We start from the raw sequence: 12,101 nt of genomic DNA on the forward strand, positions 1-12,101 counted from the left end.
CTATGCTGTGAAACTGTCTGCGGCCTCTGCAGCCTGGGGTTCAATTCCCCTCCAGCCAGGGAGAAACCCACATGGTGGGGCAGACCTCTGCTCCCCTCGGCAGTGTCTTCTATCTGTCTGACTGTTCTGATCCCTGCTCTGTCTCTGATGAATTCGCTCACCCTCTCGCGCCTCTGACTGTACTCCAGTGTTTGTATAAATAAAAATAAATCTTAAAAAAAAAAAAGTTAACCTGTCAATCTGCAAAGAGATGATCAGGGTTGAATATCAACAGCAGCTAATAGATGCCAAACATTGTGTGGTGGTACCTTGCATACATCACACATTATCTTATTTAATTCTCTCAACACCCCATAAAATGTAAGATATTACCACGTTTTACACATTTGCAAACTGAGGCACAGAAAGGTTAAACAACTCGCCAAGCATCGTCAGCTAGTAAGGACTAAGTGAGACAGGAGCCAGGATCTAACCTCAAACTCTGATGCTCCTTGCCATTTTTCGGATCTTCTTCTTAAAACATAAGCGTGCACAAAGCATTTAGAAAACAGAACTCTGGAAACAAGGTTGCCTTAGTTCTTACCCTACCTCCACTACTCACCGGCTACAATGAATTTGGACAACTTATTTAATGCCGCCTTCTGTCATTTATGAAACAAGCAGAGTAACATCTACACAATAGGGTTTTGGACATCAAATCTCAAATCCTCTAATGAATATAAAACAATTAGGGTAGAATCTGACATCTGCTGTCCTTGGGGCAGCGCAGCTCCACGGAAATAGCGAGCCACAGATTCGGGCTGTCCTACACGGCAAGCGGCTCTGGTACTGGCCGGTGCAGACCTAGCGTGTGAACCTTCGGGGGCCCAGCGCTTCCATATTTATGCGAACCCCCGGGGTCGGCAAGGCGACCCCAACTGCAGACTGAGGCCCGCTCGGAACCCGGTTAATCAGAACTCCGGGTTCCGCCGCAGAAGCTGTTCTGACTAAAGGCCTTGGGGACCCCCAGGCCCCTGGTTTCCTTCAGCCCTTCTCTCCTCCCCAGACGCCCCCCCTTAGCCGCTCCCCAACAGCACCTCTCTCCAGTCCCCGTGCCCGGACCTCTCTCCTCACCCCTCGCCCCTCCGCGACAGCCGGCAGGGCGAGTTCAAGACGCCCAGGTTGGAGACCGCAACTTCCGCTCACCACTGAGGTGTCGCCCATTCACGCAACACCCGGGTGAGCGCCTGGGCTTTTTGAATTCAGTTCCCGCGATAACCACACTTCTCACGAGATCTCCCGCCGGAGGCGCGCCTCTGGAAACTACGGGGAGGGACTTCCAGCTGCGCGTCCCGCCCCCGCTGCAGCCACTGCGCAGGTGCAAGCGGCGCGCCCTGGGCTTGGCGCAGGGCGTGACTGCTCGCCTCTGTGTTGGCCTTCAGGGGGTCCGCTTTTGATTGCCTCGTTTTATTTATTTATTTATTTAGTTTGTTTTTGCTTTTACAAGAGTGTCTTCTGGAGAGACAGTGTCGCTAGAAGTTTAGGCGGTGGGGAATTCCGAGGTGTGCCGGCCCCACACACCCTGCCAGAGGATTGGCCAGTGTGCGCGCCCATGGCCCTGCCTTCTGCTACGTACTTTATGGTTCCATTAATCTCAATCGGTGAGAGTGCCAAAACGCATCTTAGGACAGAGTCACTGTTACAGTTATAAGAAAGAATGACTATTATAACGGCGTTAATATTTGAATTTTTATTAGGAGCCAGTACAGTGCAGAATATTACACGGATTAACTTCATTTAAGCCCAGAAATAGCCTACTTCCTAAGTAGGGGATATTATACTCTAACAGGGAAACAAAGTCCAAAGAAAAAAAATCTGTGCCAAGTGGTAGAACAAGAATTTTAACTGACCCGCTGCTGCTAGAATCCCAGCGCTTGTAGATTTAAATGATGAATGTGTTGTAAACTTGATGCCTATACATACTCAAAAATTTAAATAATCATATAATAATAACCAACATTCAGTGAGTATTTCAGAGTTTTAGCAACCCTTCTGTGGATCATGTTATGCTTTTGAGTTCATCTTTTCTTGCCCACTTGAGGACTTGCCTCAGAGCTCCTCGCTTTTTCATTATCAGTTTTTTTCTTATTTGTTGGATCCTCCCTGTCTGCAAAGAAACATGCTGTAATGACATCCATCTCAAAATATAATACTCAGCCTTGACCTTAGTCAGTTACTGCCCCATTTAATTGCTTTCCTAGATAACAAAATTTCTGAAGAAAAAAAAAAGTTGAAGCTCAGTATTTCCTTTTTCTTACCTTTTATTCTTTTTATCCCACTTAAGGTTTTGAGTCCCTCCAAAGCAATGAAATGGCTATTGGCAACATAACCAATGTTACCTTGCAAAATTCATTATTTAGTCCTCACTTCACAATTGACAGAGCTAAGCTCATAAGTGAATCTCTGTTTAGGTCTTAGGATGTCACACCCACCTGGCTTGCTTCTCAGTTTTCTTTGCATACTTCTGTTTTTGACTGAGCTAGACCAGGCTATAAAGGATTGAGCTGGGTTGAAGACTGGCAATAATAATGCCTTTCTTTTGCTCACATTATAACTAGTAGATGCATTTTTGGGTCTGAATGAGCCTGATGCTTGTTGATTTGTCATCACCATGTTCTATAAATATTAACTGCTACATCTGCTTGGTATAGTGGAAGGAATCCAGAGATGTGATAATCTCCATCCTTCTCTAGGAGATGCTCACAATATAGTAGGGAATTAAAAATCCAAATATAGGGCCTCCCCGGTGGCGCAGCACTGTGAAGCTGTTCACAGCCTCTGCAGCACGGGTTCGATTCCTGGCCGGCCGGGGAGAAACCCACATGGCGCTGCAGACCTCTCCTGCCTCATCGCCCACTGCTCCCCTCAGCAGTGTCTTCAGTCTGTCTGCCTGTTCTGTTCCCCACTCTGTCTCTGGTGAATCCACTCACCCTCCTGCACATCTGGCCTGTCCCCCAGTTCTTGTATAAATAAATAAATCTTAGAACTATAGGGTTGAATATAAAGGAGTTATGCTAAGGTGTGGGTTCCTATGATCTGGCCACTCATGGGCAACTGTGGTCTATTCACTATCTACAAATCATAGCAGAACATTCCTTGACTATCTACAGAGTATAGCTTGTATCACGAGGCAGGTCTGGGGACCCTAGGCCGCTGTTGACCTGATTATGTGACTCATGGTCTCGAAATAACTTTGCCTGTGATAACATCATGCTTTGCTGAGACAAACGTCTCTTGATACATAGTCATGATGTCCCCTTCCCTGTTCATTGTAAAACTTTGGCCCCCATTCCTATCTATCCTCTGGACCCTTTTTCTCATATCATTGCTGCATGATCAGCTTTTACTGTCCTGTATGATTTCACTTTTTTTTAAACACATTCTTTTTTTTTAAAAAAAAAAGATTTATTTATACAAGCACTGGGTACAGTCAGAAGCATGGGAGGGTGAAAGAATTCACCAGAGCCAGATCGGACAGCAGAACAGGCAGACTGACAAAGTACACTGCTGAGGGGAGCAGTGGGCGGCAGGAGAGGTCTGCATGCCATGTGGGACCCTCGCCGGAGGGCCGGGGATCAAACCAGTGCTGCAGAGGCTGCAGGCAGCTTTGTAACCCAGCACTCAACCACTGCACCACCGGAGAGGGCCTGTCCTGTATGATTTCAATAAATGACAAAAGAACTTCTGCTCAAGTAGCAGAGTCTTGCCTTGCAAACCTGGTCCAAGACCATTGTGTCCCTCATCAATTTCCAGCACAGTGGCAACAAAGTTGCAAGACTAAGGGCAATGATATTTTTCATAATGTTTCGTAGTGCAGGTGGCATTTGAAGATGGCAGAACTAAAGAGGAGTGGGTTCAAGGAAAGGAAACCTCACTAGCAAAAGCATAGACACTATTCAGGAGCTCCCTGGTGGCACAAAGAGTTAAGCACAGCACTGTGAAGCTGTCTGCAGCCTCTGCAGCATGAGTTTGATCCCTGGCTGGCCAGGGATGGCGCAGCAGACCTCTCCTGTCTGGCCTGCTGCTCCCCTCAGCAGTGTATTTATTTCAGTCAGTCTACCTGTTCTGTTCCCCACTTTGTCTTTGGTGAATCCTCTCACCCCCCTGCACCTCTGGCCTGTACCCCAGTTCTTGTATACATAAATAAATCTTAAAAAAGCAAAAAAAAGAAACTATCCATATCATAATTAGGTCATCCTTTAGATACTATCTGGATAGGGTGCTGTCACTACCACTACTGGACACTAGGTGTCACAAATGAAAGCAATGCTATCTGTCCCCACTTGTTTGGATAACTTGCTTAAGATTTACAGTTCCAGATGCGGATCCACATACACAAATGAGGTACACATACCATGCGCTAAATGCCAAGATCAGACAGGCAAAAAGCATTTATCTGTTTTTTCATCTTGCATAATAAAAAATGGGATTTTACCTTTTCCTACACAGTAGTGAATTCATACCAGTCATAGGACGGGCATTTAAGTGTTAGGAAACAATGGAAAAATGTACTTCCCCTATACAATTTCTAATATTATGGCACGTGGCGAGATTTAGGTCAATTAAATAAAATGAAATACGAGGAATCCTAGAAAAATATGTTTTGTTTACCCCCTCTGCACTGAAATGTTGCAGCCTAGAGCTGCCAGCTGCCATGTTGGGTCTGTGAAACTTAAGTCTTGAAATGGAGTCAAAAGCAAAATTAATAAATAGGAGGGAGATATGGTTTGGCCTACATAAAACTCTCATAAAGCTAGGGATATCCCTGAACTTATTAGTTTTCACTCAAATGACATCAGTTAGAGTTTTCTGTTATTTGCAACATCAAGCGTTTTAACCAATACAGTCAATAATAATTAATGTCTAAGCTTGAGTGGATTACTTAAACTGTCAAGCTCCCAGTCTACATTTAGAGTTTTATGAGGCTAAAAATGGAAGTTGCTTACTTGGTGATGGTTCCTCTGAGAAAAACACCTTCTTTTAACTAAAAGGAAGGTTCATCTTATGTGAAGAGGTCTGCTGTTAAGTGGAGGAAAATAAGAATCTAAACAACTTGTCTGGAATCCCTTTCTTGGCACCACTTCACATTATCATGAATCACATATTAAACTAATTTCTTCAGGTAATTTTAGCACCTAAGTCAAGAGTAAATGTTTATATCAGTTTTGGGTTTTACTTGCCAACAGTAGTACCTGCTCTGGTTAGTTTAAAATATATATGTAGGAAGGTTGGTAGGTATGTGTGTGTGTGTGTGTGTGTGTGTGTGTATTTTTAAAATTTTTGTAACTATTCACCAGACTGCAGTTGCTATTTATAATTTCCTATCTTCTAGTACCCACTGTACATTCCTTTTATTTTTTTGACAGTACCTCAACTAATTGGGGCTGTTTATCCTATTCCATGACCCAAATCTACACTGCTGATAAAACATATTCACTGGTCATGATTTATATTTTTCACTATTCTTTGGCCCAAATTTATTTGGTCTGACTCAAAGTGGGATGGGATCAAACTTATAGTCCTCTTCTTTCTCTGAGTGTTTGAAACTGACTACTCTGTGTCTCTGTGTGTGTGTGTGTGTGTGTGTGTGTGTGTATGAAAGAGAGATAGAGAGAGCGAGAGCGAGAGAGCGAGAGAGAGAGAGAGAGAGAGAGAATTCAGTGGAAACAAGTGGTAACTGCCTTGATACTGTAATGATTAGTTTAATGTATTTTATTCCAAGAAGAACCGAGAACTGATTGGGTATACACACAGTAAAAGGGGAAATTTATGAGTTAGCACCACAAGGAAGCAGCTGAATACACATGTTCGGTAGTATTTGCCTTGTAGCTACCTCCTGTCTATTGCCACTAGGTGACAGTCTTTACAAATATTTTATCTGAAGGGAGAATCAGTTACAGAAGTTAGCTTCTATTGGGCGAGATGATTACCTTGCTTTTTTCAGCTAGATTGGCCAGATGCACATATTTGTTATAACCTATGCTTTTGGTCATTTGAGATCTCAGTTATTCTTCAACTGGAACACTCTTCTCCTACTTAGTTTTCTCTATGGTGTAGATTGAACTGTGTTCCTCACCCCAAAATTCATATGTTGAAGGCTTACCCTCCAATATGCCAGTATTTAAGTGGTAATTACAGTTGAATGAATAAAAGTAGGGCCCTAATCTGATGGCATAATTAACTGTATAAGATGAGGAAGCAAAAGAGAGGTGCCTCTACGCACCACATAAAAAAAGGCTTTGTGAGCATACAGTGAAAAGGCATCCATCTGTAAGCTAGGATGAGAGCTCTTACCAGGAATGGGCCAAAATCTTGATCTTGAACTTTCCATCCTCCAGATTCTCTGAAGGTTCTTTGTGACTAATGGTTAAGAGTACATGTTCTAGAGTTGACATCTGGGTTCAACTGCAGGTTCTATTACTTCCTAGCTGTGGTTACCTTTAACAAACTACTTAGCTTCTCTAAGCCTCTCCTCAAGTACAAAGTAGGATCAGCAAAGTACATTATACTTTATTGTGTGACTAAATGAACTAATACTCTAAAGAGTGTTACATTTAATATAATGTCAGCAATGGGAGTTGTTATTATTAAGAGCATTGTTGTCTTAATTCAAATGTCACTCCCTCTTGGACCATTTTCTGAATCCTTAGACCAGGGCTTGTCCATTACATGTAATTCATTGCACTCTGTGTCTATCCTTTGAAACACATACCATAATTTGTATAGTTTATGACTGCCATCCTCACTAAACTATAAACTTTTCGAGGATAGAAAGGACTGACATGTGTGTTGTTCTTTATGGTTTCTACCAGCAAGTATCATAGCACTTGCAACATGCTAGGTATGTTAGGTGCTAGTCAAGTTTAATATATGAACAAAAAATACCTCCTTAAATCACTAGTATTAAATGCAATTCATTGATTTAAATGGGACATTTATAAAGTCTCTTTGAGAGATCAGTGTCAAGTAACTTGTAAAGAGTTACTATTTTTCAGCTCAATCATTTTCCTTTAAAATTTAAAATAAATTTGCTTTATTAAGGGAACATTGGTTTTATAACTTTGTATGTGATTTGGAAATACAGCATTCTACTCTTTCAGTGGTATGCTCCCACACCACTCCTGCTGGAAAATATTGAAAATTTATCAATCAGTTTTTATAAAACAATTAAATGAGGGTACATCAAATAAGTAGTTTAGGGTTTTTGGTAACCTCTGAAATTTTAATGTGCTTTATTCACCTATGACAATATATGTTCCTCACCAATATTTCATCATTGAGAATGTTTCTAGTGAAACATTCTGTAATTACAATACTGTAATGAAAGTATTAAAAATTGTACTAGGGATCTTGGGATATAAAGTAATCCTGTAAGGAAAGGCCTGTAAGGAAAGACCCAAGTCAAAGTAAATATTTACTTTGTTGTAAGTACAGACTTTCAAATACTAAGTTCTCTTAAAGCAAAAGATAACCTTGGTCAACTTAAAGTTTTAAAATTTATGTTTTCCTATTATTTTATTATATCATGAACAGATTTATCTGTTTCCTGCAAAACAAATCTGGCCCAGGTCATCTTACTGTTTCAAAAACATAAAACATTAAGAGAATATATGATTTCAATAATATTTCAAGTCCTTTGGTTATGAAATAGACAAAAATCAAAGCCTAAAAGTGCACTAGTGAGAAATAGTAGCTATCTATATTTAAAAGATAGTTTCATTTTCAGAATTTTCTTAAAATATCAGAAACAGAAAAGTATTTGTGGCTTCACATAATTTATAGACAGTAAAATCTCCCTTCTTTCCTATAATGGTGATAAAATTTGAGGCAGCCCTCATGACCCTTTCTTTGTATTAATCATTGTTTTATCACTTTATTTGCCTCTTCACTATCAGGTGAGATTCTTGGACTGTGGTTTCTTCACAAATGGACCCCATCAACTCCCCCATGACACATGACATGATGGCAGTATTTGACTACTTTTGATAAATTGGTAAGTCTTGCGAAATACTCCCCTAAGGTGAAGTTCTGGAACTCATCAGGTGTCCTCTCTGACAGTCATGTCTTCCTTTGGCTCTCAGATTACCCGACCAGCTGGGGCAAAACCCATTTCCTCCCACAAAGCATGCTTCTTTGGAAATTCAGATCTATTGGCTTTTGGCACTAACAAGTAATGAATGCTCTTGCACTTTCTGTCAGATCAGAGAGGAGTAATCTCTTGGGTCTGAGTAACCTTTCAAATGTTGGAGGACTAATAGTTCTAGGGATCAGTGTGCATTTAGCAGTTTGTAAGGAAGGTCAGAGGACTGCAATGTCCCATTCAAATGCATGCCTCCATTTGAATGTAGAAAGGCTCAGATTGTTTTCTTTCTTGTGAATCAGTCTGGAGATTGGCACCACATCCCTCCCTTCTGTGTAAACCTGTCAGTGTGTACATTAAGCAAATCTATGCACAAATGAAGTATGGTTTCTGAATTATATCAATGTGCAATTGTTGCTATTGTTATTACTACTATTTTATGACTAAGGCAGGGAGTTATGAAATAGTTTTGGGTGACTGTTATTTGCTATCTATAGAACTCCTGGCTAAGGGATTAATATGCATTCTATAAACAGGCTGAATTAAGGTAAACCCCATTCATAGGGTTTAAACCTCCCAGTCAAAATGGGGAAAATAGGTTAAAAAAAGTAACATTTTGTTTAAAAAATACATGGTTGAGATGTCTGATTTTATTCCTACTCCAACAAAAATAAGTACTGCTACCTCATCCTAAGAAATGGAGGTATGCATATTTCAAAGAGTGGTTTTAAACTTTGTTCTCCATTAGAAATACCTGAGGAGTTTTTACAATTCTCGATACCCAGTCTGTACCCAACACTCGTTAAATTGGAATGTCTGGGGTGAGTGCCAGGCATCAGTAATTTTTAAAGATCCCCAGGAGGATGCAATCGGCAGCAAAGTTAAAACATACACTGTCTACCACATTTCAGCTTTTCTTCATTGCCTTTTTATCCCAATGACCCTCATCCTGATCACTCATTACAATCACAGGGCATCTTTAAAAATCCTGTTGTGATTCTCTTGGTCTAGGATAGGGTATGGTAATCAGAATGTGAGAATCAGAAATGTTTAACTGTTGCCAAGTGACTCTAGTGTATAGTCATAGTAGAAAATCACTATAAAGAGGGGTAGGATAAGGTGCATCCTTTGGATTTTTCCTGGCAATTAAGAATTTTCTACATTTTAAAATTACTGTTTACTAGACTTGGTGAATGAATTTCCTCTTCAATTTACTAGTCTCTGAAGTCCAATCATTTTCTTGAATCCACTGGTGGTAAGATTACCTGATACAATACAGGACATCCAATTAAGTTTCATTTAAGTTAAACAACAAATAACCTTTTAGTTATGAAACAGTGTTATAGGGGGGAGGTATAGCCCCAAAAGGACAGTGCCAAGATAGAGGACAGGTCACTGTGGGTTCTCACCAATGCTCTTAATTGAGAGACTTCTCATGCTCAGGAAAAAAAAAAAATAAAAAACAATGGGTTCATTTAACAAACAGGGAAAGAGTTTCTAAGGCCACAAGTGGCCAGCTATCTCACCTCAGATAAGTGCCCACAGTGTCCAAAAATCCCAAACAAAAAGCCACTCATCCAAGATGGTGCTATCCCATCATTGAGGGCCTGGAGCTTGTGATACATTGGCAACTAGTGGGTTAGGTTCCAACTCATTGCAGCTGGGGGTGCTCACAGGTGGGGCTGCTGAGATCGTACTGCAGCAGCCCACAGCAGCAGTCTGAGGGTCAGGATGGACAAAACCAGATGGTAGACTGGACAGCAATGGAGGCAACAGCACTGGGAAACGGTGCTAGATGATCAGGAGCAGTTAACAGCAATCAGAGGTAACCCAGATACCAAGTGCCAGTCTATTGTCCAACTATGCTGGGTAGCACTGTCCAGCAGTGCCAGTCTGCACTGGTCACTAGGAGGTGGTGGTGTCAGAAACACTGTGTTAATAGCTCTGAGTTGTTGGCCCATACCAACAACATACAGTTCTTTGAGACACGAAGCCTGAGGCCTTTGGTGCTCCTTTCAGGCAGTATCAGAGGCAGGCAGGCCCTGCCTCTACAAAGCTCTTCGGCATCTCTGCAAAGCTTTTTGGCTTCTCTTCTTTCTTCAGAGGTTGGCTGCTGGTCCTTCTTCTTTGTTCTTCAGAGGCCAGGAACAGCGCCTGTCTTCTTTCCCCAGAGGCCAGGAACAGGTCCTTCTTGTTCCTTCTAAGGAACAAGAGTGAGTGTCAGAGGGTCTAAGCCTCAGTCTCTCTTCTGAGGCCAGCAACTGAGTGTCTGCCAGTCTGAGATTCCAAGAAGCAATGTGCAAGAGTCCCAAGCTGACTTCTGCCCTGCCTTATGTCCTCTTTCAGTCTGATTGAACTGTTTTCAATCCTATGGCTGATTGGCCCATACCAAGCAGTTCATAGCTCATACCTGATCAGTCCATTACATGATTCAAACACAAAATCCATGTCTGAATCCATGCCATTTCTATGGCCTTCAGCTGGAGCTGGCCCAGTGGGACCCCATGCTCCTGCCTATAGCATGGTAGGGGAACCACTACTGTCTGCCATCACTGCTGGCCTCTGTCTGCAGCTTGAGCCCCCTTGGGGCCACTGGTGATGGGTGGTAAAATACCCATCACCAGCTGCCTCTTGCACTGCCTGCAAGCAGCTTCTAGGGTTGGCCACTGGTCTTGCCCCACAGTTCACGTTGTGGGTCTCCAGTTTCAGTTACAAGTATGTTGATGTAATGTTTGGGGTATGTAGTTTAAAAAGATAGTTTGTTTGAAATTCATATATAACTGATGTCCTGTGTTTTTGTTTGCTACCTCTGGCTCTGCTAATTGGTTGGAGAGCATGGTTTATTCTTGGGAAAATCAGTGACTAAATTTGGAGGGAGTTCCAGCCCTTTAATTTTCTTGTTTTGTGGCCTTTCTGTTGGCTCTTCCCCTTCTACCTACCGAGATAATAGATAAAAAGCTGTGGACAGCCAAAAGGATCCACATGTTCCTTTGGCTTTGGGAGTTGTTGGGTAACCAGAGTGGGGTGTGGGGGGAGGAAGGGAGGACTGATATCACCATGCAAGAAAATAGAAGTGAAGATCTGAATCTTGAGCATAGGCTCTCAAAAGGGGTGTCACTTGGGATACTTGACATTTACGTTTGTTTTTTTGTTTTGTTTTGTTTTGTTTTTTCCATATTATTTCTTCTTAAACTCTTGAGTATCAGATGTTTGCTACATTGTCCGGCATTGAGATGGTTTCCAGGTGAGGCTGTACCCATCATTTACTGAATCTGAATGAATGGAAACTTTGGAAGTCCCTGGAAAGTTTGTAAGAACCCCCTAATCTCAAGAGGCTTCTCAAGCAGTCTGGATGATTTTCAGTCTCAGTCTCCAAGAACTATTCACAACCAGTTGATTTCTAAAATGTCCTCCCTCCCCACCACCCCGAATAGGCCTTGAACTATAAATGAAAGTCGTGTGTGGTATATTTCTTGGCCAATAGCAGGCTTTGTACAAACGAAAAAGGAGCAAGAGTTCATGATAATTCCCAGAAAGCTGGTGTTGTAATGATTTTACCAAAGTGGAGCCTGACAGTTTGATGAACAACTCTTGAGCACCCCTCATAATTTCCTTCATGGAAGAGATAGGCAAATAGGTGATATGTCAAATCCCCCTGTGCTGGTCCAGGTTTACTAATGGCAGGAGGTAAAACAGGTGAAGCACATTAACTTTTAACTTGTTCACATTGATTCCCCGCCCCCAACTAAGAATTAGATATTTTAAAGGGAAATGCACACTGGCAAAAATGAGACAAGACAAAGAGTGATGAAAGGGGATGAAATTCAGCTGGCCTGCATCATGGAACATATTTGCAAGCCAGCTGGGCCCACTTTATACAGATGTTTTTATAGGAACAAGAGGCAGGGCAAGTATTCTAATATTCACATTAGCAAAGCAGTAGAAAATATCTTTCCATGGTGCCCCCCTTTACTTGTGGCTG

At 41.8% G+C, this 12,101-nt stretch overlaps 1 protein-coding gene across 10 annotated transcripts in view; it reads right to left on the reverse strand.

Moving 5' to 3' along the window:
• SPDL1 (spindle apparatus coiled-coil protein 1) overlaps positions 1-1,255 on the reverse strand; it is a 37,434-nt gene extending 36,179 nt beyond the window's left edge. For 4 of the 10 annotated variants that reach the window (XM_054691635.1, XM_037499357.2, XM_037499355.2 and 1 more), the window contains exon 1: positions 1,077-1,255. The gene's annotated coding sequence lies outside the window, so the exon portion shown is untranslated. Of the gene's footprint in view, positions 1-473; positions 978-1,076 lie in introns of those variants that run through there. The other 6 variants (XM_054691632.1, XM_037499356.2, XM_054691631.1 and 3 more) reach the window with 4 other exon arrangements.
• Between the last annotated feature and the right edge of the window lie 10,846 nt (positions 1,256-12,101).

The sequence above is a fragment of the Talpa occidentalis genome, unplaced genomic scaffold, assembly GCF_014898055.3.
Source record: "Talpa occidentalis isolate TD23 unplaced genomic scaffold, MPIMG_talOcc4v2.1 talOcc4.9, whole genome shotgun sequence".
Classification (NCBI taxonomy): Eukaryota; Metazoa; Chordata; class Mammalia; order Eulipotyphla; family Talpidae; genus Talpa; species Talpa occidentalis.